Source organism: Condylura cristata, unplaced genomic scaffold (assembly GCF_000260355.1).
Source record: "Condylura cristata isolate star-nosed mole 26May11 unplaced genomic scaffold, ConCri1.0 scaffold00022, whole genome shotgun sequence".
Taxonomy (NCBI): domain Eukaryota; kingdom Metazoa; phylum Chordata; class Mammalia; order Eulipotyphla; family Talpidae; genus Condylura; species Condylura cristata.
The window spans coordinates 21269630-21295624 of NW_004567123.1; the positions used below are offsets into that span (position 1 = coordinate 21269630).

The 25995-nt window shown below is 43.1% G+C and overlaps 1 protein-coding gene across 1 annotated transcript in view; it reads right to left on the reverse strand.

Moving 5' to 3' along the window:
* Positions 1 to 11805, reverse strand: part of CSNK2A1 (casein kinase 2, alpha 1 polypeptide) — a 48187-nt gene extending 36382 nt beyond the window's left edge. The window contains exon 1 of the mRNA XM_004687324.1: positions 11638 to 11805. The gene's annotated coding sequence lies outside the window, so the exon portion shown is untranslated. The remainder of the gene's footprint in view (positions 1 to 11637) is intronic.
* Positions 11806 to 25995: the final 14190 nt, after the last annotated feature.

The following is a 25995-nucleotide window of genomic DNA, read 5'->3' on the forward strand; positions in this document are numbered from 1 at the left end:
ATCACTTTTTTTTTTAAAGATTTATTTGTGCATACAGAACTGGGGTACAGGCCAGAGGCTCAGGGGCGGCAGGAGGACTCACCAGAGACAGAGTGGGGAACAGAACAGGCAGATGGACGAAGTGCACTGCTGAGGGGAGCAGACTGCGGGTCAGGAGAGGTCTGCCGCGCCATGTGGTCACCTCTTGGGCAGGCGGGAATCGAACTCATGCGGAATTGGCTTTAGCTTCTAATGCTGTGATTTAACCTGCTGGGCCACCAGGGAGGGCCATACTTAATAACGTTTAAACTAAACAAATCTAAGGCTGAGGAAGTATCTCCCCTATCTTATAGAAGGCAAAACACAGAAAGGTGGTGACTTAAAAATACTCTGTCTAGATTCACAACCTATTCTTTCCGCTCTGTGCAAGCATATATGCCTTATTTAATGCGGTTTTTTCTCCCAATCTTAAAAATTAACATAAAACCCATCACTAAAAATTCAGTGGCTTTTAACTTAATATGCAATTATCAACACTCATTCCAGAACATTTCCATTACTCCAAAAGTAGAAACCCAGAACCTCCATAGTAGACATTCCTAGCTACCCAAACCCTACCAACCATTAATAAACTTTTGGTTTCTATGGGTTTGCCTATCCTGGACATTTTCACACAAATGGGATCATGTAATGTGTATACCTTCTGTGTTTGGCTTTTTATATTCAGCATGTTTTCAAAGTTTACCAATCTGGTAGCTTGTAGTTCAATTCCTTTTTATCACTGAATCCACTTTGTTTATCCATTTATCAACTGCTGGACATTGAGCTGTTTCTACTTTCTGGCCATCATGAGTGATGCTAGGAACCCTTTGTACTAGGTTTTCAGTGTTTCAAAGTAAATCATCTATTTAATTATGTGTAACTTATTTAATAATCTGTATTTTTAAGTATACTTAGTTGCTAACACTAAAAAAAATTACCCTTCAGTTTCTCAAGAGGAAGACAGGTCTTTCTGTTTATCTGGTAATAATGATTCTGCATTCCTGCATTAACATGGATGTGCTTAGATGTGATTATCCAACAATGGGTTCTGAAACTTAGCCACTGGAAATGTCATTGGATTGCCTGGATAACTTTATCTTATTGGTCTGAGTCAGTCAGGCAGGTTTATGGATTAGTAATCCCCACTATATTAAAAATACAAATAAACTAAAAATTCACATTCAGCACTATATGCAATGGCAAGCACATGTATGTTCTCAATTTAAGGCCATCTGCTCCTTACCTTCCATTATTAATTCAATTATAGCTTTTAAACAACACTTTGGAGTAGTTGCAATATACCTGTTGCCAAATACAGAACTGACCACAGACTTACAGAAAAATTCTAATGGTTAAGACCTCTCTCCACTCTATACTCCAAAAGCACTCTTTGCTTACCTCAATATTTAGCATGGACACTGTAATTTCTTTTTTATCGCAGTAAACTCTGGTTTATAACATACAAGCTTTGGGTAAAGCGATATATTAAACATCTATATATATTGTACTAGGCTCTTCCAACAAAAGCTTCACTGATCACCACTAGTGTTTGTGCATTTGTTTCTAATCAATGTGCCGTGCCAAGAGCAGAGAATGGTGCCTCTATCCTCTGGAGTCTTACACATATAGAAGACAGTCCATAAATATTTACTGAAAAATTATACTGTGACAGATGATCCATCAGGCAGTGTTAAAACAAGGGAAAGGGAATAGTTAGTTGGACTATACAAATTATAGCATTAAAAATAGATTCACTAGGCCCTCCCTGGTGGCGCAGCGGGTTAAAGCACAGCACTAAGAAGCTAAAGCCACTTCTGCATGAGTTCGATTCCAGCCTGCCCTGGAGGAGACCACATGGCAAGTCAGACCTCTCCTGACCCGCCCACTGCTCCCCTCAGCAGTGTACTTTGCCAATCTGCCTGTTCTGTGAATCCTCTCACCCTCCGCATCTCTGGCCTGTACCCCAGTTCTGTACGAATAAATAAATAAATCTTTAAAAAAAAATCTGTAGAGATTATGAGCTGAATAGTCAAAATCTACACAGTAGATGGAAACTACTTCAGAACTCCTTTTACTTCAAAGATAGACAATCATCTATTTGCAGTTTTCAATATAGCTGAGCCATGCACACAAACAATTACAAACAAAACTCTTAACTCCAACTTGGAAGAACAAGCCAGAGGTCAGGTTAATGGTAATAACGACTATAAGATTAATGATGTTATCTTTCCCTATTTATGATGACTCTCCTTTCCTGTCTCAACTTAAGATGGTAACCATGATCAACAATATTCTATCTCACCTATCAAACTAGGTGATAGGTAGAAGATTTTGATTTTTAAGGGAAAAATACATAGCTGGAAAATGGTTAACAATGAACTCCCTGACAATTCCTCTGACTTACTTTGACCTTAAATCCCAAAACTTCGAGTACACACTGAATAAGCTTGAACAACTATAAACCTGAGACATTTTATGGGGGTGGGAAGGGGAAAGAGGTATTAGAACTAGGGTGGGAAGAGGGCACTGGACTATGGTGATGGCACATAGGTGAATTGGTGATGGGAAGCCCATGAGGATTAAAACTGAGAGAAAAAATGCACAAATTGAAGGATGATGTAAAAAAAATTGGTTTGTATTCTGATTTAGTAGTTTTTGAAATTTTTTGTAATCCATTACTTTATAAGAACCTGTTGTTTCATCATTCTTCAGGGATGTTTGAGATCACAGTCCTCATGAATATGCATGTGACTGATGTGTGCAAATACCCTTGCATTTAATAATTAATAAAAAATGAAAACATCAATAACCTGGGGGGGGGAGGAGTATTTTAAAGGTAGTTTATGATTTGCCCACAATGTAAAAAAAAAAGAAAACTACCTGTTCAAAGTTAATTCTAAATTTTCTGGTCCTCTTAAGGGTCCAAATTTGGAATATAAAGTGCATAAACCTACAAGATACTTCAGACATTAATCCTAACGTATCACTGGGCCGTTTTTATTCCCATCTACACAAGTTACATCTTGTTTAAAAAAATGCAGTAACAGACTCAAGTATTTCCATAAAACAAACCAGCAAGTATGCAACAGCAAATGAAATAAAATAAATAAGCATTTGGGTCATGTGTGAATTTCATCTCTCTACCTTTAAATAAGAAATCAAAGTGTCAATGTTATATAAATAGTACAGCAACAGTGGGAGATCCTCCAACAAATAAGAGTATAAGAAAACCCAACCAGTTTGACTTGAATCAAAACACTGACAGGTTTGGGCCTACCTCAAACACTAAATTTAATATCGTTGTCAACAATATGGAGTGTAATAAATATCAGGCAAAAGATCTGTCATCTATCTATCTTTTAACCAGGCAACACAAAACAAAACAAAATCACAACCTGAAACTTTGTACCACTATCACAATTATCTGGAACTAAAAGACAGAAAATTCCATTTGAGATCTAGGATAATTTAAACCTACTATGATCCAGCATTTTTGTAGGTAATAACTACAGCTATCAATTGAATGCCTCTTATAAAACCAGGAGTAATACGAGCTGTCCCATTTTAGAAATCAACAGGTTCTGAAGCTAAAGGAACTGCCAACAGTCAAGGGATTACTAAATTGTAGAGGTCAAATTTGAATCCATATCAAAGTTATGTAGACTATTTTTACTAATTCAATGCAATTTCCCTAAGTCTGCAAACTGATTCGTTAACAATATGCCATAAAAATACTACACCGAAATGGGTTGCTTTAAATTTGGACTCATGGTGAGGGCTGGGGGGGAGAGGGGGAGGGTGTTTCAATAATCTGGAGTTTTATTTATTTATCTCAAAGGTTAGGCACAAGGCCATGACTGTATAAAAATCAAGTCTTAAAAGATGAAGGAACAACTCCAAGGAAAATGGCTATTTGTATTCAATCTATTTGGAGTTATATATACACAGAACCCTTTAACAGTATCGACACACTGGTAAACATAAGTTCCTGCCTGCCTAAGGAGTGTAAGTAAGAAAGCAAGTTAATTACCTGTGAAAGTATAAGAGATTTAATACTGAAAGTTCTCCCAACACACAAATAATTCCCAAAGTGTGATCAAGGAATCATGACTTCTGAGCCAGGTTCACAAGTGCACAGGAGAGCAAACCTTGAACTTTCCTCCAGTCTGAGATGAGATTTACTGTTCTATCTAGAAGCAAGAGAATCCTAGATTCACCATGGCTACATAACCACTTTGATAATAAACACAGTTCACAAGTAACCCAGGCAGTTTATTACAAACTACTCCACCCCTAAACAGCAGTAATTCAGTACCTCTCCCACCCAAAAGGCCACACCAGAATAGGAAGTAGAGGTAAATTGGCCTAGTTGAAAAAATAAGAACTCTTGGCAGTAGAAAATGAAGAGAATAGTAGCACTGGCAACTTCACTGACAGGGAAGGAAAGAACTGTCAGTCAGTCATGCAACATTTCATAAACTATCTCCTTTAATCCTCACAATAACTGAGGTAATATTAGTTACTACTTTTGTAACAGGGTAGTCCCCAGGAAAATGGGAGGTTCCAGGTTCCCTGCCCCACCCAAAGGAGGATGGAGCTGAGCAAGGAAGAGAAGAATCTAGAGAGGCGACAAGAAGAAGGAAAAAAGATGGAGCGCCAGAAGGAGACCCAAGGGAGGCACACGGAGCAGAGAGACATGTGAAGAAGCAGCTCTTGTTTCTTGGCTCTGGGCTGGATGAAATAGATGTGAGTGAGAGACCCATAGGGAGGTTAAACTATGGCATCATTTATCTTGATTTTGATTTTGCTCTTTTCCTCCCAGACTTGTCTGGCCATTTCTGACCCTTTTCTATGGGTTCCTACCAGAAGGTGCTTTAGACTTGTGGTAGGCTTTCAGGCCTTGCTTTGGACCAATGCCTTTTTGTGTAGACTTTTACAGATGAGGGGATGGGTAACTTTGGGTATCTGATTTAGAAACTATATTCTTTGACTTGTCTGTATTACACATTTGCATTAAAGTTCCTTTCCATTAAAGGTCTTATATGTTTTGTCTTGATGTGGCAGATGGCAGAACGAACCCATTTAGCACGAGCACGTTTGGGGGTTTAGAAGGTGGCCTTTCACTGCCCTGTAACACTTTAGTTACTAATCCAAGTGTCCCATGCAGGTACTATTAACCCTCAATTAGTAGATGAATAAACTGAAGGTTTATTAAGTTCGCCAAGGTAGTTATCACAATTGCAGAAATGACAAAATCCAGGCTTGAGAGGTGTTAAGTAACCTTTTATCTCAAATTTGGTCTGTCTCACTCCAAAGTTGGAAGTGTTTTCCAACTACCCTGCTCTGCTATGTTTCCCTCTCCCTCAGCAATCTCAGCATAATAATTCCATCAAGAACAAGACATTCTCAACACCCACCCCCATTTTCCATAGTTATTTGAGAAACTCTAAGAGAGAAAACCAATAGTTTTAAGAAAATACTTCAGGACACCACTAATTGAGGGACCATACATGCATTACAAAATGACACACAGAAGCCTGAAGACAGCACATATCTAGAGATTCTTCACAGTATTTATCTGATATGTAGTAGGCACTCAGGGTCTAAAATGAGTAGACTCTTTGACTAGCTATAAACCTGATAGCCCAAAATGGCTGTTTTGTAATTTCTGATACAGCAGGATTCAATAATTTTTGGAAAGTAATCAACCCATTCATTTTTAACAGTGTGGCTTTCTGAAAATTTAGATCAAAGATGTAGTTAAATTGAAAAATACCCACTGATGTATGTCGTAACATTAGAAAAATTTCAAGTGGTCACTTTTCCACACAGATTAAAATGCTTCAACTAATTATAATAATAAATAAACTGTCAGAAAAGTTCCTAAGATCAGAAAGTATAAATGTAGCCTAGTATTTAACCCTAAAACCTTCACTTCAGATAACAGTATCTTCTATGCAAGAAAACACTATCATTACTAATGTAAAAAAAGCTTCCCCACTATAGCAACTGTTGCTAAGTAGGTTTCTTATGTCTAAGGCTGAAAGAATTAAGAATTTGTAAAAAACAGTGAAATGCCACTCCTAGCACAATAGTGTGAATTCTTTCACCTTCAATTTTAAAAAGACTCAATTCTAGATTTCTATGTGAAAGTAAAAGCTGCCTGGTCACAACTAGGTCTGCTAATAAGCACACAGTATTTTAAGGAAAACTACCAACTTTTTTATATCCCAATGCAAGCAAACCCTTTGTTACAGTAACAACAGTTCTTGTTCTTTAATGATCTGAGAGGAATTTCTTCATTTGTAAAGCAAACTGGCCTAGATTTCTCTCTTTTCAGAAATAAAGTAAGGGGCCTCCCTAGTGGCATAGGGCTTAAGGTCAGCACTATCAAGTGTAATATTGCCAGCCACTATGGCATGAGTTCAGTCCCTAGCCAGGAGCTGACCCACATGGCCCAGCAGCCTTTCCTATCTTGCCCACTGCTCCCTTCAGCAGTGTATTTCAGTAGATCCACCTGTTCTGCTCCCCACTCTGTCTCTGGTGAATCCTCTCACTACCCACATTGTGGCCCATACCCCAGCTCTTGTATGCATAAATAAATAAAAATAAATCCTAAAAAAAAAAGCAACAAATTAATATACCACTTTGAAATAATCTTAGTTCAAAGAAATTTATGTATATGAACACACTCAAGAATCTTGTGAAACAAATTTGGTGCAGGCAACCCAATGAATTAAGAAAGACCAAGGATCAAATCCAGTTTCTCATTTTAAATTAAGCATCACAAGCATTATTACTTTAAAATGCTTAATTAACCCTTACCAAATCCAATGCAAAATCATCAGCTCTCAATTTCTGAACTTGTTAACACTACACTATAACATTTAGACCCAAGTTGTCAAAACAGTTATCATAAATTTACAATTAACAGCTTTTGGGCACTTTCTGTGGTAGGTATTCTGCTAAATGTGTTACATGCATTACCTCCATTAATCCTCACAATGACCCCATGAATAATGTTGAGAGAACCTAGCCAAGGTAAAATTTAGAAAAAGGGAAAGACAAGGTTGCACAAGGAATACAGTTCAAAAGTCATGAATCTCCACTGCCTGTACTAGGATTCTAAGTTAGCACAAGGACTAAGATACTTAGTTTGAGTTGCTTAAAGTTTTAGGCCCAATTTTTTTTAACTCTGAACCCAAATGTCAAAAAGATAACGTAATTCTTCTACTTAGATAACCATTTCCTCTATCCTCTAAAGTTACCCTCACTAAAGTGGAGCCCACATTTTACAAATCTAATCAACAGGTTACTGTTACAAGTTTAGATATGGAAGAACCACCAACTTACAGAAATCCTACCAAAATTCTGAGCTCTGGAATCTAACTTTACCAAGCTGCCATCTACCTTCTTCAAATTGCATCTAAGAACAGTAACGGGTATTTAAACATCAAGGAAGAGGCACAGGCTTTGCACAACACCATCATTCCATTAATAATGTCACTTTATAGAATAATCTTTGCTTTGCCGCCCTGTTTTAGAGAAAATAGTCCCCCAGAGGTTGTTAAATAAAACCAGCAAAACAAATAAAACAAAAAACAACTCTTAGCTCCTACTGGTGCCATAATAAATTGCCACAAATATACATTTATCATAGCAGTCTCTATAGGCCAAAAGTCATGTGGGCTTGAGTAGGTCTTCTTGCTTAGACCAGAAAATAAGGTGATCACAGAGCTGTGTTCTTTGTTGAAAACGGTGGGGAAATTTTTGCCTCCAAGTTAATTCAGACTGTTGGCTAAATTTAGTTTCTTGAGGTTGTGAAACTGAGGTCCCCATTTCTTTGCTGGATGTCAACTGGGGCTGCCTGCTCATGCTTCAAATTACTGTTCTTGCCCCATCTCTGATTCCAGCTGGAGAAAATTCTGCCTGTAAGGGGTCATTTGATTAGATGGACCAATCCAGTAAATCCAAGACAATCTTCCTATTTTAGAACCCCTACATCATAATTACATTTGCAAAGTCCCTTTTGCCACATAATACTAACATATTGAGGTTCCAGGGATGAAGACATAGACATCTTGGGGTGGGGTTCTCCTAACTATACCATCTGGTTTCCAAACATTTCTACCTCTCCCAAATGCAAAATACACCAATAATCCTAAAGTCTCGTTTCATTACAATATCAACTCAAAGTCCAAAACTCTTGTTTAAGTTCATCAGATCAAAGGCCCAAAATCTCATCACCTAAATCAGGTGAGGATGAGGCTCTTTGTGTAACACATTAAGTAAACTCCTGGAGCACAATTCCTTAAAAAAAAAAGCTTTTCTGGTGGCGAACATTGGGACAAGTATAGGACATTCCAGTTCAAGCCGGGAAAACAAATCCATTGGTCCAAACCAGTTTCAAAATCCAGGCAAACTCCATTCCATTCCAAAACCAGGGAAAATGTTGAGGATTGCTACTACACTCTCTGGGCTCTGGATTTCATCCTCTGAATCAAACCCCACCCCCCCTATTTCTAGCAAAAAGTAGCAAATTCATTCACATCTGAGTAGTTTTATAAGCCTGCTTCTTGGGGGTGGGGTGGTGGTGGCAGAAATCTGACAATTTTCCTTCAATCCAAGTTGGCACTGTTTGTGCTAGAATAAATCTTCAAGAATCTAATCTTGTATTAGTTCCATAGGGTTCATTCACCCCATTAATCACTCACAAACACACCAGGCTGCACTTTGCTCAGAAATCTCCTCAGTTAAATTTCCAAGTTCATTACCTCTAAATTCTTTTTTTCCAGATAGCCACAGGACATACAAGTTGCTGCCACTATGTAACAAAGACCCCTTTCCCTCCAGTTTCCAACACATACCTCCCTTTCAAATAGGTCCTCACTAGCAGTCATTAACAAGGATTTCTGACAGCCTCTTCTATCAAATTCCTCAAATTTCTTTTGACTTCTATCCACTACAGCCTCCACATTTTTAGACACTCTTGGTATCAAAATCTATACTAGTGTTTTATTTCTACCTAACAAATTTCCATATTGAGTTTGAATAGAAATTCATTATCTCACAGTTTCTCTAAGTCAGAAGTTGAGGGCTTGGCTAGATCTTCTACTTAAGAGTCGCACAAGGTCCAAATCAAGGTGTATTATTACTTGCTAGAAACTTGAGGGAAAACTTCTGTTCCTTGTGGTGGCAGGAATGGGATTTCCATTTCCTTGCAGGCTGTCAGCATACTGCTCTATGCTACTGGAGCTAGCTACCTGAACTCCTTCTCATGCTTTTCATGTGGCTCCCTCTTACAAGAGTGGAATTTGGAGTTGATTCCAGTCTCTTTGCTATTCCCTTCTGTCCCATCTCTCCATTCCCAGCTGGAGAAGGTTCTCTATTTTAAAGACTCTAAAACTCAATTACACCTACAAAGTCCCTTTTACCATGCAATATAAAACATTTACAACTTCTTGAATTAGGGTACAGATATCTTTGTGGGGGATCATTCTATTTCTTATAACCCAAATCCCATGTTATGGTTTCAAACTCAGTTCCTAAAGAAAATTTCCCCTTGTTCCAAGAGTATGTGAAGGGCCTCCCTATGGCACAAGGGTTAAGTCTCAGCACCATCAACCTATCCGCAGCCACTACAAGTTGATCCCTGGGCAGGGAGATGACCCACATGGTGCACCAGACCTCTCCTGTCTCACTTGCTGCTCCCCTCAGCAGTGTATTTCAGCCAATCCGCCTGTTCTGCTCCCCACTCAGTCTCAGGTGAATCCTCTCACTCCCCCATCTCTGGCCTATACCCCAGCTCTTGTATGCATAGACAAATAAATCTTAAAAAAAAAAAAAAAACCCAACTATGCGAAGTAAAGGTGTATGTAAGCAAGAACTCATACTGGAAGACAGTGACTAGGCAACAGAAGAACTAAATAGGCAATGTGGAAGAGCTGCCATTTGTTCCATTCCCAAACAGCAAGGCCACCCCACCCACGGTTCTTCCTCTTAAATGTGTGCTCTTCTTCACTATATTCTATACAGGAAACCATAACTAGGTTTTCTTTTTTCCTTTAAACAAAAGTTGCCTCAGGATGACCTGACTTTGTAATCAGTTGATAAATCAATCCAAGCAAGTCTCCAATCCTGTCATTCTTTCTCCAAATCATAAACGCCCCCTCAATAAAGTCATGGAAGAACAAACTAGGTGAACTTTTAAAAATGGCAAGAGAGAAAACTAATCTTGGTTTCAGTCTTCAACCAGCAGTCCAAGTCAGTTATGTCAATTGACTTAGAGACAAAGCCCTAACAACTACAAAAATATTATGTCTTGCCTACTGTCAGATTCTCGACTCTAAGTTTTATGGACTCTCCTAAGTTTTATGATACCAGCCAGTTTTCCTTTGACAAAAGTGACAGGCAAAAAAATCAATTAAGGACTTACCATGTGCCAGACACTGGCAAGCAACTGACACAAACTATCTTATTTATTCCATAGCATAAACTTATAAGCTAAGAAGCAGTATCACCCCCACTTTACAGATAGAAAAACTGAGGTTTAGAGGTTGAGTGACATAACTAAGTAGTAGTGGCCCTGGCATCTGAGAGGGCAGGCAGTCTGGTTCTTTCCCACTGGCTTATACTGCCACTCCTTAGATGAAATGAGGGCTCCAACTCGCAAGAAAAATCTTTCCTTTTTAACTTTCTTTTTATTTCCTCTCCTTACCTCCTCTTATAAAAAATTTAGCAGTTGTAATGGAGTCAAGTCTTCCCAAATTAATCTGCCACCTCCTTTAGAGAACTCTTTCCTTTCCACTGTAATAGCCAAGCAGCAACTTCCCTGACCCTGACTTTGCTTCCCCAAAACATAAGTACAGAAGCTTCACTCATCACCTGCCATGGTTAGAAATGTTCTAATGTTACAGAAAGCAAAACAAAAACAAAGTCCTACTCTTCAAAAGGTCACAAACTAACATGCCCACTTTTAGTCGCTCGTTCCTTCCACATACCTGTCTTCCACCCAGGCTCCTAACTAACCTTAATTCCAAGTGCACCCGTTCTGCCCCACTTCGCTCGTCCCCTCCCCCTTTCTCCCCGGCGATCTCACCCGGGGTTCCTCCACCGTGCACCCCAGTCTGCAGTTGGGAAGACTGGTCTCGCCCACAGGGACCCTTGGATGGCCCCCATTCCAGCAGCTCAGCTCAGCAAGAGGGTTCACCCATCCTACCCAGCAGGCACCTCTCCCCTGGGCACCCTCCCCCAGCATCCCCTACAGCCCCACCCCTCAACCTCCCTTCCCCAATGGAGACCCCCTCCACCAAGTTGTCCCTCAGTCCCCGCCCCAGTTCCTTCCTCTCCCCCCGCAATAAGCCGGACTCAAGAGAACCAGTTCCCATTCTCACATCAGCCTCTGTCCCCAACTCTCGCTCCCCGCCCTAGGGGATGATCCTGGGCCTCACCGATGGGCTGCAGGGGCCTAGGCTGCTGAGTGTGAAGGGGGGGCAGGGGGAAAGCGACGGGCCGCTCGGGAATCAGCAGGAAGCCTGAGGGGCGGCCGCGTCCCGCTGCCCCATCCTGGGCCCAGCACCACTGCCCAACCATCTCGCCTGGCGCCTCTCAACGTACCTGTGGTGGAAGCGGCAGCGGCAGCGGCCGCTCTCCCCTTTCCTCACACAGACAATATGGCGGCGACGGAGGAGGAGACACACGGCTCGGCCGCCAGCCGCAGGGACCAGAGCGAGGCTGGAGCCGCCGCTGCCGGAAGCGGAAACCCCCTTCCCTCGAGGAGGCGGGGCGGAAGTTCTTCCGACTCCGCCCCCAGCGGAATCTGGCAGAATGCGGCCATGCTGGCGTGTCCTATTGTAACCCTGAGGGTTCAGTTCCAGAGTAGGATGTAAATGAAAGGAGCTCTCAGGGTAAAGCATTGTCATGAATCTCGCAATAATTAAGCGTGTTTTGTTTCAGTGCATGTACAAAATGACGAGAGAGAGAACGTGAACTTCCCACTAAGTGTACAGTTGGTTTGACCCAAGTTAAGATGGCGTTCTCTAGGTTTCCCGCACTTAACCCTACGGATCAGTGCGTCCCACGGAACTGTAACCCGGCCGCCTCTCTTGAAAAGAGGCATGCGCGACCTGCGGAGCTGCAAGAGCGAAGCACTTTGGGAGTTGAAGTCTCTTGCTCGGATCGCTCGTCTAGGGTTAGGTTTCCAGCGGCACATTTTTTTTTTTCTGCTTAAACTTCTAGTTCAGAACAAGCCAACGAGAGTTGGAACCGTGGTGTGGCGTAGAGTCCAGCAAGTGACTATACGAGTCTCTAGAAAATTAGTCTCTACAGAACGATTCCTGCCATCTACAAGATTCCTGTCTAAAACTGTCCTATCTAAAACTGCCATTCTGCCCATCCAGAATGAAGTGTTTTCTTTCTTTGATCAGCTCCCCACCCTCTTCCACTCTTCTTGCCCGGGCAGCCTCCTCAAAGCAACCACGGTACATTTTTTTTTTTTTTTTTTTACCATCTAGATCTGTTCATGTCATACTCCTGGTTTAAAATCTTGCAAGGCTCTACTTTGTTGATCAAAAATAGCTCAATCTCTTCACATTCAAGTTCCTACATAATTTGGACAAATTCCTTCCCCTTCTAGCATCCTATTTTGCCCTTCGGTCTCAAATTCCTGATGTTTTCACCCACGTACGAACACTGCATAGTCTTTCTGAAAACTATATGTTGCCTCCCTCCATCTCTGTTGAACATCCTGTTGTTTTCACCTCCTTACTCGGTAACTAATTCCAGGGCTCCTTTCCTCTGAGGCTCTATCATGCTGCCCTTGGCAGCCTCTAGCCTCCAGCCACCCACACTCAGTAATCTTACTGACACTTAGCTTGCCTCCTGTATCAGATTGTGAGCCCTCAGAGGACAGGGCTGGGTCTGATGATCGCCCTGGCCCCATAGGCCCTACTAAAGCTGGTGTGTGTAAGTGTCACTTAGGGAGATGCAAGTGTTAGCCTCACTTCTGGTGGGGCAGAGGTGTGAGGATTGGAACAAGAGTGAGGATGCTGGGTTATTTTGGTACCAGCTATTATCTGAGCTTCCTCAGAATAGCTTCCTGGCCCAGTGATGGGCCCTCCCCACCTCTCCAGCCCTCCTTTCACAATTTGTCAGTTGACTGGCACCTTTGCTCCCAAATGACACTCTCCTCCTCTATGGAATGGAGATGAAGGCTGTAGCAGATGACTGATTGCCTTAGGGAGGAGGCTTCACCACCCTGTCTCCTGGGGCTCACCTGCCAGGCAAAGCAGTAGCATTTGACTCCATTGGGCTGGGATTCCATAGATGTGACTCTGAGCGCCTTCAGACTGTTCATTTCTATTTTCTTGGCCTCAGTTTACTTACCTGTGGACCGAGGCATTTAGACAAGATGGTCCCAACATTTCTCTTCAGGAAATGACTGACCTGAGTCACTTAGTTCTTGGATCATGCCTTTCTGGTCCTTGTGGCGCTTCCCCCTCACTCCTTTTAACTATGTTTATTCAGTTCAGAGCTATCAATGAGCCAGACATTGCTAGAACTGGCCTTGTGGTATGAACAACATACCAGTTGCTCATAGAGATTACCGTCTAAACTCAGAAATAAGTAATATACAGAAATCAAATCCATAAACAAACTAAGTTTAGGTAATAATAAATGCTGTGAAGGAAAAAATAAGTAACAACAACAACAACAACAAAAGAATGAAAATGAGCAGAACTGTAGATTGAGTGGTTTAGAAATTCACTTTTAGATAGGAACAGTAAGTGCAAAGGTCCTGAGGCAGGAAAAGACTTTGGTAAGTTTGAGAAAAAAGGCCAAGGTGGCTGAAGCACTGTGGGTGAGTTGGAGGGGGACGGTGGGAAGGGATAGAAAATATGGTGGGAGAGGTGGGCAGGCATTCAAGCATGGTAAGGAGTCTGGGAGCTCGTCTGAGAAGAGAGGGGTTATATCCCAAGGCTCAGCTTAGCCCTTTCCTGTGATCTCTGCCCCTCTGACAGGGTCAGTTTTTCATTCTTCCATCTGATGCCAGCTTCCATCCATCCATGACCTCAGTCTGAGTGCTCACCCAGGCACATAACACAATCTTTTGCACTATGAGAGGCGTAGTTGAGATCCAACCCTTGCCATCTCCCAGGCCAATCTGGTATGTGTCTCTGTTCCCAAGAAACTACCAATTTCCAATGTTCACTAGTAACATAGCCTCAATTATCTTTAGCACTTACTCCATGATTGCCCATATCACTACTCTCAGGATAGACTTCCTTCAACAACAACAATAGCAACCACCACGTTAAGATGGTGACCGTGCTTGCCCTGCCCAGACAAGAATGTTCATCATATCATTCAGTCTTCATCAGTCAGATGAAGTTGGAATGGAATGTATCCCCATTGTACAGATGGGGACACTGAGGTTCAGAGAGATTACAGAATCTGCCCAATGCCACATTCCAGAAATGCAGCTTGTATAAACCACTGCAGTGTTGCTCACTGCCCTAAGGCCCTAAATGAGTTCATTTTCTATGTTTACTTAACAAATCACTGCCAAACAGGTTTAAACCAACAATCTTTTTTTTTTTTTTTTTGCTTCTGTATGTGAACTGGCAGTTTGGACATATCTCAGCTGGGACATTTCTTTCCTGATGTACATGGTACTGTCCAAATCTACTTCCACATTTGTAGTCAGCCAGCTAGTTGGCAAGCAGACTGGTCCTTTATGGCCTCACTCACATATCTGTCAGTTGACTGGGGCTGTTGTTGTGAGTGGCTTGGTTCTTCTCCATGTGGCTTCTACCAGCAAGCTAGCCAATGGTCCTCACGATTAGCCTCTAAAAGGAAGAAAACAAAAGCAACAAGCACTCTCGAGGCTCAGAAGTGCTATAGTATCACTTTCACTGCATTGTATTGATCAAGACCAGCCACAGGGCCAGCTCAAGTTCAAGAGTAGAAATAGGTTCCATCTCTTGATGGGAAAAACATCAAAGTCATATTGCAGAGTCATGAGGACAGAGTTGGGCAAAATTGTTGTGCTCATCTTTGCAAACAACATTCCACACCCAGTGACCATGTTTTTGGAACCGTTTAAATAACCATAACAGATAAACATGACTTTTAATAAAAGAAGAGTTAATGTTTTGTGAGTCTTTAGTTTGTGTCAGATATCATACGAGATGTCTTTCATAGATGAACTTATTTAATCCCCACAGCAATGGTGTAGCAGGTACGTTGAACCCCATTTAGAGATTAAGAACTAAGTCTCAGAAAGGTAAAACACATGTGCAAGCTCATACAGAGAGCAAGTGACAAAGTCATAAAAGGGAATGAAAATACAGCTCCCTGATTCGGGAAACTGGCTCTGATACTGTTACAGGATAACAAGGAAGAGATAAAACAAAAGTCTGATCAGAACATATTTTAAAAACACATTTAAAAAATGAGTAGATGAAAAAGATGAACAGAGAACAAAAAAAAAAAAAAAAGAGTAGATGTACATGTGTTTTCAAGTCTTAGGTAAACAGAACTAAACACATGCTCTTCATGGAGTCCATAACTGAAGTGAGGAAGAGGAGGGAACTTTAAACACTTCTGTCTGCATTGTGCACACTTTTTTCTATTTGAATTTTGCTCTTTACAACAAACATGAATCCTAATTTCAACACCCCATGAAGAGGAAATGTGCTCTACCATGCCTTCCCCACTTTGTCTTTCACCTCTGTTTTTCCTATGTGCTTTTTCACTTTTACTTTTTGTTGTTGTGTTTTCTCCCCTTTTGGACACTGCCCCAGCCAGGCTTGAAGTTTTGTCACTGCCACAAAGAGAGGAGGGGAGAGGGCCTGCATCTCCCTCTCCATGTGTCCTGCAGATTGCCGCTGCAGCAACGTTATCAAACACTGTTTTCTCCTTATTTGCTCAATAGTTTTCCGAGGCATTGCTTCACTTTAGGGAACGCCCAGCGCCCTTGGCTTGGCATTTGTAAAAGACAAGTTATTTGTCTTCTTTAGTCTTAGCTTCCTTCTCTATTCAAAAAGGAAGGAAGGAAAGGAGGGAGGAAAAGGAAAGAGGAAAGCAGGGAAGAAAGAGAAAATGAAAGATGGAAGAAAAAGGGAGGGAGAGAGAGCATGTAGCTGACAAATTTTGAGGCAAATTAAATCACTGTTTCATTCCTCTCGCTCTCCCTCACATACAGGGGTGGTTGCTACTACTTAGTCCATAGATAGTAAGTTGGCCATGTGATGAAAAGAAAAGGTCTTGCTGATTAAGGCTTGGCCCTAGAAGGAAGGAGACAATGCCCACGATTGCATGTAGGCAATAGGCAGTGCAGGTCAGAGAAAGTGATATGTCCTAACTACAAGACTAAATAGGCAGCTAGAAATGGAACCCAGAGGGTCTTTTGGAAGTTTCCAGTGCCCCCTAAATGATTCTCCAAATGTATGTGCAGGTTGGGTGTTCTGGAGCAGCATAACATGAGGCTTCAATGGAAAGTCTCTACATCATATACAGTATAGTAAAGCAAAGTGATGTCAAAAAAATCAAACAACTTAAACTCTAGGTTGGTCATGTGATTCACTTTGGCCAGGGGAACTGCTGACCACATGCAGCCTAGGCCTTAAGCGGCCTCTCTTGTGGCCTCTGCCAGAGGATGAGGTTGTCATTGACACAGAATGTCTTTTGAGACAGAATCCCATTCAAAGTATATGTAGTAAAGTCTGAGATAAGAACTCTTTTGTACGTTAGTACTTAGTTTGTATTAAATTTTAAAATGTATTTTTCATGAAAGTGGTTTCACTGTGTCCACTGAGGGGAGGAATAGTTTCTATCTAAATTTCCAGCATCAAACAAGCTGGTTCTAAGAAAATGAAAGACAAGTCTAGCAGGCTTTATTTGAAACCAAGTCTAACAGAGTCCAGTTGAGATCAGCCGAACCCCAAATGACTACAGTAAAGAGAGGGACAAATTAATGTTTGTTTTAAGTCACAGATTTGGGGGGGTAGTTTGCTAATATAATATTATTATTGTAATAGCAACCTACTATGCCCACTTCATAAGCTCTCTTTGTCAGGATGAAATAGGTGAGTACAGTAAGGCCCTTAAAAGCAAGGATACCATCAGTAGGAGCTATTATTTTTGGGGGTGCCTGTTCTCATGGGTCTCATGTTCGATGGAAGGACATATGGTAGGTCAGAGGGTGGTGAGCCTCTGACCAGTTTTGAGGCTAATGAGATTACTGTTTCGCTCCTCTCGCTCTCTCTCACGTTTGAGGTGGTTGATACTTCTTAATCCACAGATACTAAATTGGCCATGTAATTTAAAAAAAATAGGTCTTGCTGATTAAGACTTGCCTCTAGAGGGAGGGAGACAATGCCCTCCAATGCCTCACTGGGGAGGTGATTCTTCGGCAAAAATCTAGAAGATGCGAGACAGAGAACCATGAGGTTGTGTGAGAGAAGCTTGTTCCGAGTAGAACAAACGGTTTAAGCAGAGACTGTCAAAGGGCACATACCTGGCAGTGCTGAGAGACAGCCAGTAGATTGAGGGTAGGGAGTGTTGAACTGAGTAAGTGGAAGATGATGTCAGAGAGGTGCCTCTCCAGAGGCCAGATTATGCATAGCCTCTAGGCCATTGTATGCTTCTGCTCTGAGCAAGGAGGGCTTGGGCCAGCAGGAAGACAGGACCAGCTTCACATTTCCATAGTTGCTAGGTGAGAAGAAATGAAATGGGAATGAGGGCTGAGCAGACAGACTAGGGAGAGGCTGCTGTCACTGTCAAGATGAAGATGTCAAAGGATTGACTCAAAGTCAGACTGGGTTTATATTGAAAATAAAGCGAAAAGGACAGGTTGGGTAGGGGGAGTCTGAGAAAGAAAGAAATAGAGGATGACTCTGAGGCTTTGTCCGGAATTAAAGGAATGGATTTGCCATTAAGTGACATGAGGAAGGCAGTAGGGGGATCACTTGGTATGGGGGTTCAAGGAGAGAGGCACTAGCATTTCCATTTGGGTTTTGTTAAATGTGAGGTACCTTTCCAACTTCCAATAGAGATGGCTACTTTGAAGCTGAATGTATCATTCTGAGCCCAGTTGAGAGGCTCAGGCTGGAGATTTCATTATGGAAGTTCTTAATGGATTAAATCATATCCCCTCCAATTCAGATGTGGAAGCCCCCAATGTTGACTTTAAAGAGGTAATTAAGGCCCTCCCTGGTGGCACAGCGAGTTAGGACACGGCACTGCAAGTGAGCCACAGCTGCGTCAGTGCAAGTTCAATCCCCAGTCCCGGAGGTGACCCATATGGCATGGCAGACCTCTCCTGTCCACCTGCTGCTCCCCTCAGCTGTGCACTTCCTCAGTCAGCCTATTCCACTCCCCATTCTGTCTTCGGTGAAGCCTCTCACCACCCCTGCACCTCTGGCCTGTACCCCAGTTCTGGATGTATAAGTAAATAAGTCTTAAAAAAATAAAATAAAGAGATAATTAAGACTGAAGAAGTCATAAAAATGGGGCTTTCTTCCAGTAGAATCAAAGTCCTTACAAGAAGAGTGAGGGAGTTCAGAGCATACTTTTCTCTCCCTGCACAGAGGAAAGGCCATGTGGGGACACAGTAGACGGCAGCCAGCCAGGAGCGTCTCACCAGAAAGCAGCTCTGCTGGCACCTTGATCTTGGACTTTCAGCCTCCAGAACTGTGAGGAATAAAAATACATTTCTGTTTTTAAGCCACCCAGTTTGCAGTGTCTTACAACCCAAGTAGACTAATACGAGAGTCATCAATGTAGAGATGGCTTTTTAAATATATATATAATGGCTTATTTTTACATGATTTTGTGAATTTTTCCATTTCAGTTTTTTCCATTTCCATTCCATTCCCTGTGGGCTTCCCATCACCAAATCACCTGTGTGCCATCACCATAGTCCAGTGAACTTTCCCTACTCCCATTTTTGATCCCATTTCCCACCCCACCCCTGTAAAATGTCTCTGGTATATAGTTGTTCATTATTATTATTTTCTCTCCTGGTCCTTTATGCTCCTGCTATGAGTGAAACCATGCAGTATTTTTGGCTTATTTCACTAAGCATGATCCCTTCCAGCTCCATCCATGTTGCTGCAAAGGGCATGAGTTTATCTTTTTGATTGCTGGGTAATATTCCATTATGCATATGTGCCGCATCTTTTTAATCCAGTCATCTACTTTTGGGCATTTGGGTTGATTCCATGTCTTTTCTATTGTAAATAAAGCAGCAATAAACATGGGGGTGCAGGTGTCTTTTTCAATCAGTGTTTTTGTGTCTTTTGGGTAGATACTTAGGAGTGGGATTGCTGGGTCATATAGAAGCTCCATTTTTAGCAGTTTGAGAAACCTCCAGTTTTCCATAGTGGTTGTACTAGTTTGCATTCCCACCAGTAGTGCAGGAGAGTTTGTTTTTCTCCACATCCTCGCCAACATTTGTTGCTAGTTGCTTTAAGATGTGCCATTCTCACTGGTGTGAGGTGGTATCTCATTGTGGTTTTAATTTGCAAGAGATGGCTCTTTTTTAAAAGAAAGAATTATTGGCCCTCCCTGGTGGTGCAGCGGGTTAAAGCACAGCACTGCGAAGCTAAAGCCACTTCCGCATGAGTTCGATTCCCGCCTGCCCCGGAGGTGACCAAGACCTCTCCTGACCCGCCCGCTGCTCCCCTCAGTAGTGTACTTCATCCATCTGCCTGTTCTGCTCCCCACTCTGTCTCTGGTGAAGCCTTTCACCGCCCCTGCGCCTCTGGCCTGTACCCCAGTTCTGTATGTAAAAATAAATAAATAAATCTTAAAAAAAAAAAGGAATTATTTATTTATTTATGCGTACAAGAACTGGGGTACAGGCCAGAGTTTGGGGGAGTGAGAGCATTCACCAGAGACAGAATGGGGAGCAGAGCAGGCAGATGAACTGAAATACTCTGCAGAGGGGAGCAGGAGGTGAGAGGAGAGATCTGCTGTGCCATGTGGGTCAGCTTCCTGGCCAGGGGTTGAACTCTGCTGCAGTGGCTGCTAGCTTAATAGTGCTGAGACTTTAACTCCTGTGCCACCAAGGAGGCCCTAAAGATAGCTCTTTTTAAGGGTAGAAAGTCAACTGATAAGTAGAGAATAGGAATCAGAAAATAAGCATTTGGCAACCACCATAATAATTGTTTCAGGAGAGAATCATTTGCTATCATTTGCTCACAGGCAATAGTGGATTAAAGCTTGTGGAGAAACAGATTGTTTGCAAAGTCCAAGTGTGTCACAGATACTTAAACGAATTTCAAAGGTAAAATCAGGTGTTGGATATTTGGGTCTTTTTGACACTGTTTTTGTACTGTTTTTTGGTAATTTTTTTGTAATGGAAGGAGAGTAAGAGCAACGCTGAGGCTGTGAGTGCAGAACATGCTTTTCCTTATCTAAGCATCCGAGTTTACTTTGCTAAAGTTTATCGAAGCAATGTTGATTTACACACAGGATGTTTTAGGGGGATAGGTTCATGCCTTTACAAATGTGAGTTATCACACCACGCTCACAGGCAAGCACCAATCATCTTCCACCATAGTCCACTGACACAAGCTATGCAATCTCTGTTGACAGACACGGTACAGATGGAGGGGAAATGCTCTGAAAAATCAGACTTTCCACGCGAACTCATGTTATGACCTCCCTTTTCTGTATAATCATAATATCAAAATATTCTGAACAACATTCAGCTTACAATTGGATTGCCTCATAAGGCAATACCTGGCCCTGACAAGCAAGTACTGCACCAGGGTGAGAAATTCCTCTTGAAGTCAAAATTCATTAAACAACTGGCTGTGACTGCAAAGTCTCTCTCACTGCCAGATGGAGGAAAACCCAAACCTTATCACTCTACTATCTCACATAGTCTTCTATTCAGTTTCTAAAGAATCACCCAAACTTCCTACTATCTAGTCTTTAGATATGGAAATTCACCCAAGTCGCCTATTCAGAGCTAATCAGGTTTTCTACCATCTAGACTTCAAGAAAATTCACTTAAACTTTCTAACAAGTTTTTCAAAGAACCTTACCATAATTTGATTTACAAGAAATTTCCTCTTCCTGCCCTCACTTTACTTTACCCCCTAGGATGTCTCTATGAGAATGAAAGCCCTTAAATAATAGATAATGTTTAAGGCACTTTATTTTGGTTAATCTTCACTGTGGTAAATATAGTAATATTAGTCTTAAACTCTGTGAATCTATGTACCTGTTTTAACCTTGATAGATTGATTTTAAAAATGTTATAATCTCACCCTCCCTGGTGGCGCAGCGGGTTAAAGCACAGCATTAAGAAGCTTAAGCCACTTCCGCATGAGTTCGATCCCCGCCTGCCCCGGAGGAGATCCACATGGAGAGGCAGACCTCTCCTGACCCGCCCGCTGCTCCCCTCAGCAGTGTACTTCGTCGATCTGCCTGTTCTGCTCCCTACTCTGTCTCTGGTGAAGCCTTTCATTGCCCCGGCCTCTGGCCTGTATCCCAGTTCTGTATGAACAAATAAATAAATCTTAAAAAAAAAAAAAAGGTGATTGTGATTTCAGCCCATTTCATATGCTAATGTCATCCCCCTACCTGCCTGAAGTGTATAAAATAAACCTCTGCTGAAAGCAGAGCAGGAAGACTTGCACCCAACTCCCATTCCTGCATCTTCCTCGCGCCCACTCTCCTTTATTCCCCTTTCTCTAGGAATCTCCGCTCGAATCTCCGCTCGCCAACGCCATTCCCACCTTCAGACCCTGCCTGTTCTGCCCCCCAATAATCCATGATTGGGGACAAAGAGTCTCAGACAGCCCACTAAACCCCTTCCTTCTGTGCTCCTAGCCCTTTGCTGCTCTTCAAATAGCCTCAGATCTCCAATTTTATTTCCAGGGTTTGTTTTAGAGTACAGACAACTTTTTGAGGAGTTTTGCTGTGTGACTAAGGATGAGTGGTAGATAGTGAAGTGGAGGTGAACAAAATGATTGAAACAATGATTAGCATGCTTTTATATTAATGAGAATGACTCAGTGGTTTGAAAATATGATGGGACAAGATGGAGTATGGAGTGTCTAGAATGGTGTTCCTGAAGAGAAGGAGAGATCAGATTGACACTAAGTAGAGTGTTTGACTATGATGAGGCACAGATAGCTTGTCATCTCTTGTCATTCTGCTCACAGAAGACTGGGCAGAGAATTTACAAGTGGATATGAGCACAGGTGGGTAACTGTGCAGTAGAAACTTGTAAATGTTTTCTGATTGCTAAAACTTTCCCTTTGAAATGGGAATCAAGGTCTTCAGCTAAGAATGAGCATAGGGGAGACAGTGATGGAAGTCTGAGGAGAAGGTAGGGTAGAACAGAAAGGTCGGGGGGACCATAATGTGATTGTTCATGTGGTTCTGAAGACCCCATGGAAACTACTCATCATGTAAAGGATGGTGAGCCCAGTCCCTGTGGTGGTGGGTGTTCTTGGTCACTTCTGCGGCAGGGGAAAAGCATGGAGGGATGGAGTGGACATCAACCAGTGACTGTTGAGCAAGAGAGTGACAGGGAGATCCTGGAGGTGTGCAGAGTGTGGGGATAGTGATGCCCCATGGGCTCTAATTATTTGGAAGGGAAGTGTGAAGGAAATGGTGGTATGTTCAATTGAGCTGAGCTCCCTGCAAGGTTGGAGGACTGTCAGATTATTCTAGAGAGAATAATCTGGAAAGATAGAGATGACAGTCATCAAGCTGGTTGCTTGAAATTGAGGGGGTACATGGAAGCAATAACATAGGTCAGCACATACAAATACCATGTGCTGGTGCCCCAGACCAACAGATGACCCGGCCTGGCCAATCTCTGACTGCAGCCAAGCAAGGACTGCCCAGCTGAACTTTTCCCAAGTTCCTGATCACACAGCATTGAGGAAAAAGGGAAGGTAGCTTTAAGCCACTAAATATTATAGTGATTTGTGATGCAGCAATAGCAGTCAAACAGAATCACTGGTTTCACTGGGATTTTAGGGTCCCCCTGAGTCCTAAGACATGGTATTCTATAATGACGTGACTTCTCTGCACTTCCCATCTCAAAAGTGAAGACGCCAAGGTTCAGAGAGGTTTATGACTTGCTGAAATGTCACAGGAAGGAGTTGTGCCCAGGCTTCTCTTCCCCAGGCCTGCAGACACATGCTCTCAGAATGGCAGCGCACCTTAGCTTGGAGGTTCATGCTGAATTGAGTCTGGGATTTCCTTTGCTTTCCAGCTTTTGCCCAAGTTTCGGCCTTCCTGTCAAGTCACCTGGAGGCCTTCGTCCACCACCGTGTGGTAGAGGAAAGGGACCATCCCTCTCCCTTGGGGGGCTGCTCATTGTGCCTGCAGTCTGCATTCAGCAGGTTCCCTGAGTGCCTTCTCCAGGGCAGGCCCCTCTAGGATCTCAGCACACAGTGGGAAGCACAGCAGTGGCTCTGACCTGGAGCTCAGTTGAGTGGGGAGAAAACAATCAGCCAAAGCTCTCAGCACACATGAGATTACTGCTAGGAGAGACTGAGTAGTGGGTGGAAGAGGGGGTTTGCAAGTGCAAGAGGGGAATGTTACCGAGTGGGGAGAGAGAGGAAGAGTTTTCCCAGTAAAGAGAAGGGGCACGCATGGGCTGACCAAGGAGGAGGAACAGCGTGGGCACAGGTCCTAAGATAGTAACTCTCCTGCTGCATTAAGGGCACTTGAAGGAGGCCAATGTGGCCCGAACATACGTGAGTGGGTGGAGGAGTGGAAGGAGCATTGTGGGAAATGAGACTGGAGAGGTAGGCAGGCCCTGTGCACCATGGAGAAGAGTTAGACTGAAGAACAATAAGGAGCCATGGAAGGTTTAAGCAAGGTGATGACACACATGTTTTTGGCCCCTGGACATGCATAGAAGAGGAGGGGAGCAAGTGTGGGCCTGGTAGAGGTGACAGTGAATGTAGCAGGGTGGAAGAATTGGAGATGGAGAGGAAGGAATGGATTTGGGGTCTGTTTTGGAGCTGAGTCGAATTTGGGTCTGTGCTTCTAAGGACAGGTTCCCATCTCGCCCAGTACACCAGAGGCTTTCAGACACTTCAGTCCAATGGGGACTGATTGGGGGAATATGGCCAGCGCAGCTGACCCCTGACCTTTGCCTGGTGTTCTATGAGTCTCAAATTAGGTTTTGAAGGAGACATGGAAACCTTACTGAGGAAATAGGGCATGTCCTTAGGGGATCATCCCATCACTCTCCACTTAACACTGACAGGTCACTTCCCCTCTATGACCCCTGGTTTCCATTTGGGTAACATTGAAAGGGACAGCACCTACCACACTCTGGTGACATACCTCCATTTTACAGATGAGAACACTGAGCAAAGAGGCAGATGGCTGACCAGAGTCACACAGGCGTAGGTGTCACAGCCAAGGTGAGAATTGCGCTTGATCTGTCTGCTCCCCCATATGACTCCCCACCCCTTTCTTGGGACTCCTCAGGTCTGGGATATTCAGCTCCCCCAACACAAAATTTTCTAGCAAATTCAGGAAATCTGGACCAGGGGTGGATGCTGGGTGGTTAGGGGTGTGGGTTTGGATTCAGTTTCCAGCTCTAGGGATGGAGCCAAGGGCCTTATTCGGCCTGAACCTGGGCTCCACCCTCTGTAAAGTGGGGTCTCACTCCAAGCAGTACCTGGGGTCAGGCCCCACCCTCTGTAAAGTGGGGTCTCACTCCAAGCAGTACCTGGGGGCGGGGCATGGCGGGTGGAAGGACTCCTCTGCACAAGTCGCTCACCTAGCAGGATGTGTTTCGAGGGGCTGGCTCTCCATCAGCCGCTGAGCTTATCATGATGCAGCATAACTGCGTGGTTTATTCATAAATCACATACTCTACTGACACATCATTTAAAGCATAAATAATACCCTAAAATGAAGGCAATTTAGAATAAATCAGCATGTAACTATCCGGGCACAATCCATAGAAAACAGCACAAGTAGTTAGCGGCAGGGCTGGGAGTCTGCATGGGGTCAGGAGCTGTGCAGTTCAGACTGGCCTCTGCGGGTGCAGCCGGGTCCAAGTGCCAGCGGCGTGAAACTCGGAATCAGACTCAGCTCTGTGCCTTCCCGGCTTCTGTGGCGGTCGCTGTCCTGGCAGATCACTGTCTACTACAACTAAGCAAACACACACTGTGCTGGAAAGGCAGAAGTCTAGGACAATAAAAAGATCAGGGGTTGCCAAGGATTGGGGGACAGGAGGAGGGATGAATAGATTGAGCAAAGGGCACTTTCAGAGCCAGTGAAGCACTTCCGGCTGATACTGTAATGATGGATACAGGACATTGTGGAGGTGAGAAAACCCACAGAGCCAAAACAGGAAGAGTGAACCTGAAGGCAAAGGGTGGACCTTAGCCAATGGTAAGCAGCAGTATCTTCTTCAATTTTTACAATGTAGCATGCTCATGGAAGGTATTAACAGAAGGGGCTCTTGGGGAGAGGCAGTATATGGGAGCACTGCACTTTATGCACATTTTCCCCCTGTAAGTCTAAACTGATCTAAAAAACAAAAGTTTTAATAGTTAGCAACAGGGCTCTCTCCCTGGCGGCACAACACTGTGAAGCTATCTGCAGCTACTGCAGCATGTGGGGAGCTGACCCACATGGCGCAGCAGACCTCTCCTGACCCGCCCGCTGCTCCCCTCAGCAGTGTATTTCTGTAAATCTGCCTGTTCTGCTCCCCGCTCTGTCTCGGGTGAATCCTCTCACCCACCACACCTCTGGCCTGTACCCAGGTTCTGTAAGCATAAATAAATACATCTTAAGAAAAAAAAAGTTAGCAACAAAAACAAAACTGTCCACCCATTGTGCTTATATCTGAAATAGAATTTAGTCCCAGGTTCAGATAGTTGAAAACAGGGTCTTCACCTCTGCTCACAAGCAAAGGGAAATTTGAATACCATGTGGAATTTGGGGCCCACCACAGGATGTCTGCACCCCCAT